Source organism: Rhincodon typus, chromosome 1 (assembly GCF_021869965.1).
Source record: "Rhincodon typus isolate 14 chromosome 1, sRhiTyp1.1, whole genome shotgun sequence".
Classification (NCBI taxonomy): Eukaryota; Metazoa; Chordata; class Chondrichthyes; order Orectolobiformes; family Rhincodontidae; genus Rhincodon; species Rhincodon typus.
Genome location: NC_063332.1, coordinates 2300604 through 2306957, shown reverse-complemented (window position 1 = coordinate 2306957; position 6354 = coordinate 2300604). Strand labels below are relative to the sequence as shown.

Below are 6354 nucleotides of genomic sequence, written 5' to 3'. Positions count from 1 at the left end.
GGGCCAGGAAAGGTGAGTGTAGGTAGGGAGTTAGGAAGGGGATGAGGGTTAGGCTCACGGTTAAAGAAGTAAGCGTGGAGGCGGAGGCGGCGGAAAAACTGCTCTATGTCCAAGCGTGAGCGGTATTCGTTGATTGTAGTCCATTGGGGATGATCTGGTTCCGTAGGCAGGTGCTAAGGAAGGTGATGTGGCTGTAGTACCTGGTTTGCTTCAGGACGTGGTCGAGCAGTTTCAGGGCCGAAGAGATTACGAGAGAGTTGCAGTGGGAGAGAGATCCCTTGAGGTTTGTCCGGAGGGAGGAGGGTAACTTCTTCAGGTTAGGCATCCTTAGAAGAGGCTTCGCAGTGGGGTTAAAATCGAATCAGAGATAGTAGGAACTGCAGATGCTGGAGAATCCGAGACAACAAGGTGCAGGGCTGGATGAACACAGCAGGCCAAGCAGCATCATAGGAGCAGAGAGGCTGACGTTTCGGGCCTAGACCCTTCATCAGAAAAGGGGGAGGGGAAGGGGGTTTTGAAATAAATAGGGAGAGAGGGGGAGGCGGATAGAAGAGGGATAGAGGAGAGGATAGGTGGAGAGGAAACAAACAGGTCGAAGAGGCGGGGATGGGGCCAGGAAAGGTGAGTGTAGGTAGGGAGTTAGGAAGGGGATGAGGCTTGATTACAACCGCAGAGTCGCTAACAAGACAGAAATCCTAGCCACATTAGGGTCTACACTGAAGACGAACGGCAGCAATGAGGAAACACAACAAACAATAAGACAGACAGTGGTCCCGACAATGACCAGAAGGAATGAACTTAACAATCTCAACACATCAGAAAGGAAGGGCTGAGAAGGACTGAAAAACGACAAAAACATTATAATCCTACCAGCGGACAAAGGGCGCATGACAGTATTACTTAACAAATGAGATTCCCTCACTAAAACACAGACACTACTAGCAGACACAAATACATACCAACAAGTGGGAACAGACCTGACACCGCAACTGGGAAATAAAATCATCTACACACTAAAGAGACTCAAACAGACTACCTAAAAAATGAAACGTGAAGGGGCAAACATCCCCTGATTCTACGGCCTCCCAAAAGGTACACAAACCGGAAGTACCCCTCAGACCCATAGTCTCTCTCCTAGGCACACCAACACCCAGGTTATTCAAGGAATTAGAACAAAGACTAAATCACCTAGTCAGCAAGTCATCCCACTCAATCAACTCAAACCAGGAATTCCTCAAAACCCTCAAAGACACAAGAATAGATGCGGATGAAACCATGGTGTCCTTTGACGTTACCGCCCTATTCACATCGATCAACATACCACTAGCAAGAGAAACACTTGCAACACTACTGAAAGAACCAGACCCAAGTAACACCATCTCCACAGAAAACATGCTGAAATTATTGCACCTATGCCTCATGACCCACTTTACCTTTAATGGCCAGATGTTCGAACAAATCAATGGGACACCTATGGGATCACCCATCTCTGGACTAATAGCAGAAGCAGTGATGCAGAGACTCGAAAGCATGGGCCTTCCGTGCACCCAACCCAAACTATGGATCCAATATGTGCATTTTCACTGGCATCATATTCACTGCAGAAGAAGAGAAGAATAAGCAGCTCCCATTTCTGGACGCGGTGGTAGAACGCAGTGACAACGGGGAATTTCTGACCAAAGTATACAGAAAGGCTACAGACAAGTCCTAAATTTAAACAATAACCATCCCAACACCCACAAACGGAGTTGCGTAAAAACACTGTTCAAATGAGCCACAACACACTGCAGCAACCCAGAATTATGCCAAAATGAAGAAGACCCCCACCAAGTATTTAGAGACAACGGATACCCGAACAGCTGGGTCCAACGATGCCTGTCACACAAACAACAGGAAGATACAGTACGTCTCGACACATTTATTACATTACCATACATCAAGAATGTATCTGAACTGACCACAAGACTCCTACAGCCACTGGGCATCAGAGTAGCACACAAACCTACATCAACCCTACACCAACTGCTAACAAGAACCAAAGACCGCTTACCCACTATGGACAGAATCAACGTAACGTACATGATTCCATGCAAGAACTGCGACAAACATTACATTGGACAGACAGGAGGGAAATTGGTTACAAGAAAACATGAATACCAACTAGCAACAACAAGACACGACCAGTACTCACTCATCACCATACACACAGAGAAGGAGAATGGGACAATGTCAAGATCCTAGGACAAGACAAACAGAGACAAGCACGGTAATTTCTAGAGGCCTGCTTCTCCATCAAGAAGGCCGTCAATAAACATGTAGAATTAGACCCTATATACACACTACTGCAAAGAAATACCGGAAACAAGGTAATCAACTCCAGCAGAACCCAGAGTTTAAATAACAAGCGGGAAAACATAACAACGCTTCATTGGAGGCTGCACTGCTGGTGTAACCTTTTGGGTAATGAAACTTTTATAAACTAATGAACCAGCTCAGTGAGCGAACCAAACACTGCACTGTTCTTTGTTGAATACTGCAGCAAGTAACTCAATTCCTAACTCCTCAAAGCCTATCCACTATCTATAATGCACAAGTCATAACTGTGATGGGATACTCCCTATTTGCCTGGATGAGTGCAGCCCCAACAGCACTCAAGAAGGTTGACACCATCCAGGTCAAAGCAACCTGCTTGATTGCACTACATTCACAAGTATTCACTCCTTCCACAACTGATGCGCAGTAGCAGCAGTGTGTACAATCTACAAGATGCACTGCAGAAATTCACTAAAGATCCTCAGACAGTGCCTTCCAAACCCACGACCATTTCCATCTTGGAGGACAAGGGCGGCAGATATATGGGAATACCACCACCTTCAATTTCCCTACCAAGCCACTCACTATCCTGACTTAGAAATATATCATGGTTCCTGTTAGGTCAAAATCCTGAAATTCCCTTCCTAATGGCACTGTGGGTCAACCCGCAGCAGGTGGATTTCAGCGGTTCAAGAAGGCAGCTCACCACCATCTTCTCAAAGGCAACTAGGGATGGGCAGTAAATGCTGGCTAGCCAGCAATGCCCACATCCCACAAATGAATAAAATAAAAATGAAACAATCAATCTGAGTCAATTACTTGTCTAAACACACTCAGCCAATGAGATCCAGCAGCTACTCATGATGCCAGCATTATGGAGTCCTGCAGCCAGTATCCTCATCCAATTCCCCACTCTGGCCAGCTCAGAAACTAGATGGCTCTTTGAGGCTGATGATTGATTGTGGAAGTCTAACAACAAAAACAGTCTTCACAGGACCAAAAACCATGACCAGCGCCCCCCTGCCATATGAATGTAGTTTGCCATCAGATCTGCCTACAAAAAAAAAATCACCTGCACCACCACTATCTGTTTTACACAGTTTTCCAAAAGATTTAACTCAGCAATCATCAACTAGACTGACATCTTTTGTTTTTTCAGATAATTTTGAAAATTGTACTGAACAGAACATGACTGGTTCCAGCAGAGAAAGAGTGGAGTTGCATCAGAAACAAACACAAAGTTGCTGGAAAAGCTCAGGCAGTCTGGCAGCATTTGTGAAGTGAAATCAGAGTTAACGTTTCAGGTCCAGTGACCCTTCCTCAGAACCCTGATAGTATCTGGGAAAATGTCAGTTTATATGCAGCAGATAGGATGGGGGGGGGAGGGGATAAGGAGTAAATGATAGGTGGGAATACAGCTTAAAGAGAGAGAAGAACTGTTGGACAGACAAGGGAGTGGATAACAATCTGGCTGGGACAGTGAACAGTTGTTGATAGAGATTGTTAGTGGCCAACAATTGGTAGTGTGCAATGGCAGATTATGTGATAACAAGGCTTGGTGTGTGGGGTTGGAGGCTAGGACATGGGAGAGTTAAGGCCCTAACATTACTGAACTCGATATGGAGTCTGGAGGGCTGCAGGGTCCAAAGTGGAAAATGAGGTGTTGTTCTTCCAGCTTGCACTGAGCTTTGCTGGAAGCTGTAGCAAGTCTGAGACAGAGATGTTGCAGCGGGAACAGGGTGGTGTATTAAAGTGGCAGGCAATTGGAAATTCAGGTCTTTCTTGTGGGGAGAAGACAGATGTTCTGTGAAGCAGTCACCCAGTCTATGCTTCATTTCTCCAATGTAGAGGGAGACCACATTGTGAGCAGTGAATGCAGTAGACTAGATTATGTGAAGTGCAGGTAAAGTGCTGCTTCACCTGGAAGGTATGTTTGGGCCCTTGGATAGAGGGGAGGGAGGAGGTAAATGGGTAGGTGTTACACCTTCGGTGGTTGCAAGGGAGGGTGCCATGGGGGGATGTTTGGAGTGAAGCAAGAGTGGAGCAGGGTGTCCTGGAGGGAACGGTCCCTGCAGAAGGCAGACATGGGAGGGGAGGGGAGTATGTGTCTGCTGGTGGTATCTCGTTGGAGGTGGTGGAAATGGCAGCTGATGACCTTGTAGATGTGGATGCTGGTTGGATGGTAGGTAAGGACAAGCAGAACCTTATCGCTGTTGTGGGAAGGAAGAGAGGGGGTGAGGGTGGAAGTGCGAGAGATGGGTTGGACCTGGTTGAGAGCCCTGTTGACAACGATGCCAGGGAATCCTCGGTGAAACAAATCCCAGCCTATCCAGCCTTTCTGCTCCCATACAAACATTTCAGTCACTTGCTCTGCTTTTTTTTTGCCCTACAGAAGGTCAAGTTTTGCTTCTTCTCTGGTGCATACATCCACAGATTGATAAAGAAAATTTTCTTGAACACAGTTAATCTCTTCCTCACCATCCAAGCTCTTAACACTGGTAGTAAGACAACAGAATACCATATCCATTACGTGATATGACTTTGAAAAACTTCTGAAAGTACTTCTGTACAATGCCTACAAGTTAATAATTTCAGTTAATGATGTTGGTGTCTTCTGACCAATAGAATTATGGGTTAGCATCAACTAAGTCTATTGATGTGAGCGAATGCTCACTTAGGGTAAGCAGTATAAAATGCCTGTGCTTAACCAACTTCTGGTAGAAGCCTCAGTATTCACTGATTCCCATGCAAAATTGTCAAGCAAACAAGCCACCAAAAATTGTGTAAGTCCAACAAAGATTCCAATGCTACATAAATGTGAATCTGAGTTTCAGTATAAGCCATCAAATGAAATCAAAGGAAATTACATACAAAGACTGAATGACAACTTTAAAAAAATTGTCAGTTCGAAGTTGTGAGGTACTGAAGCATTTGTCACATGTGGAATCATGCCGGGAGCTGAAATACCGGACAAACACTGCCTCTTATGATGCTGTCCTAGTGTCTGACACTTCAAAAGAGTCAACAAAGCAGTGCGATAGATCAGAAAACCCACAACCAGCCTTATAAGAGAGCTAACAACTTTTCATCAAAGAGCTCATTATGATAAAAATGCTAAAAGGAGATTCATTAATTCTACTATTCAGTTCCATTACCTAGAAACAGCAGATTCCGAACTGCTGGCTGACAGTGAAGATGCACAATCCAACTTGCCTGGAAGTTGAAGAACCCAGACTACTTCAGACAGAGGAAAACAAAGCTGAATCAGTCTTCCTCCGTCTGCATCAAAGGAGCTCTGAAATATGTTACCTCTACAAATGCTGTAAATTGCAGTTTACTTTCTCAATCCAGTTTAGAGAGAAGGCATTCTCACCAAAGGAGAAAAATCAAGTGTCAATTTAGAAAGTGAGTCCAATAAATGCAGATGATCGAAACAGGATAATTCCACCACCTCCAGAATTTGCTGATAAAAATGACCTTCAAAATCTCCCAAAGTACCAAACAATCCATCCATTCATTTAAAATTAGGCAACATAAAAACTGTCAGAGCTACTGGAAAAAAACAAAACCAGAAATTGGAAAAATTCAGCAGCTCTGGAAGCATCTGGAGACAGAAATCACAGTTAATGTTCTGTTCCCAATGATGACTTTTCAGAACTGACTGTAGTTAGGAGGAAGTTGATTTTTATCCAGAAGATAGGATGGGAGAAGGGGGTAAGAGGTAAGCGATAGGTGCAGATTGAACCCAAAGGACAAGAAAAACAATTGGACACACTGTGTTCACTTCTGGTCTCACTGCTACAGAAAACTTGTTAAATTTGAAAGGGTTCAGAAAAGATTTAGAAGGACATTGCCAGAGTTGGAGGGTTTGAACTACAGGGAAAGGCTGAATAGGCCGGAGCTATTTTCCTTGGAACATCAGAGGCTGACCTTATAGAAGTTTATAAGATAATGAGGGGCATGGGTAGGGTGAATAGTCAAGGTCTTTTCTCCAGGGTAGAGGAGTCCAAATGTAGAAGGCACAGGTTTACGGTGAGAGGG

The 6354-nt window shown here is 44.6% G+C and overlaps 1 pseudogene; it reads left to right on the top strand.

The window, feature by feature from the left end:
• The window catches only part of LOC125483716, a 16157-nt pseudogene extending 10322 nt beyond the window's left edge, over positions 1 to 5835 (top strand).
• The last annotated feature ends 519 nt before the right edge of the window (positions 5836 to 6354 follow it).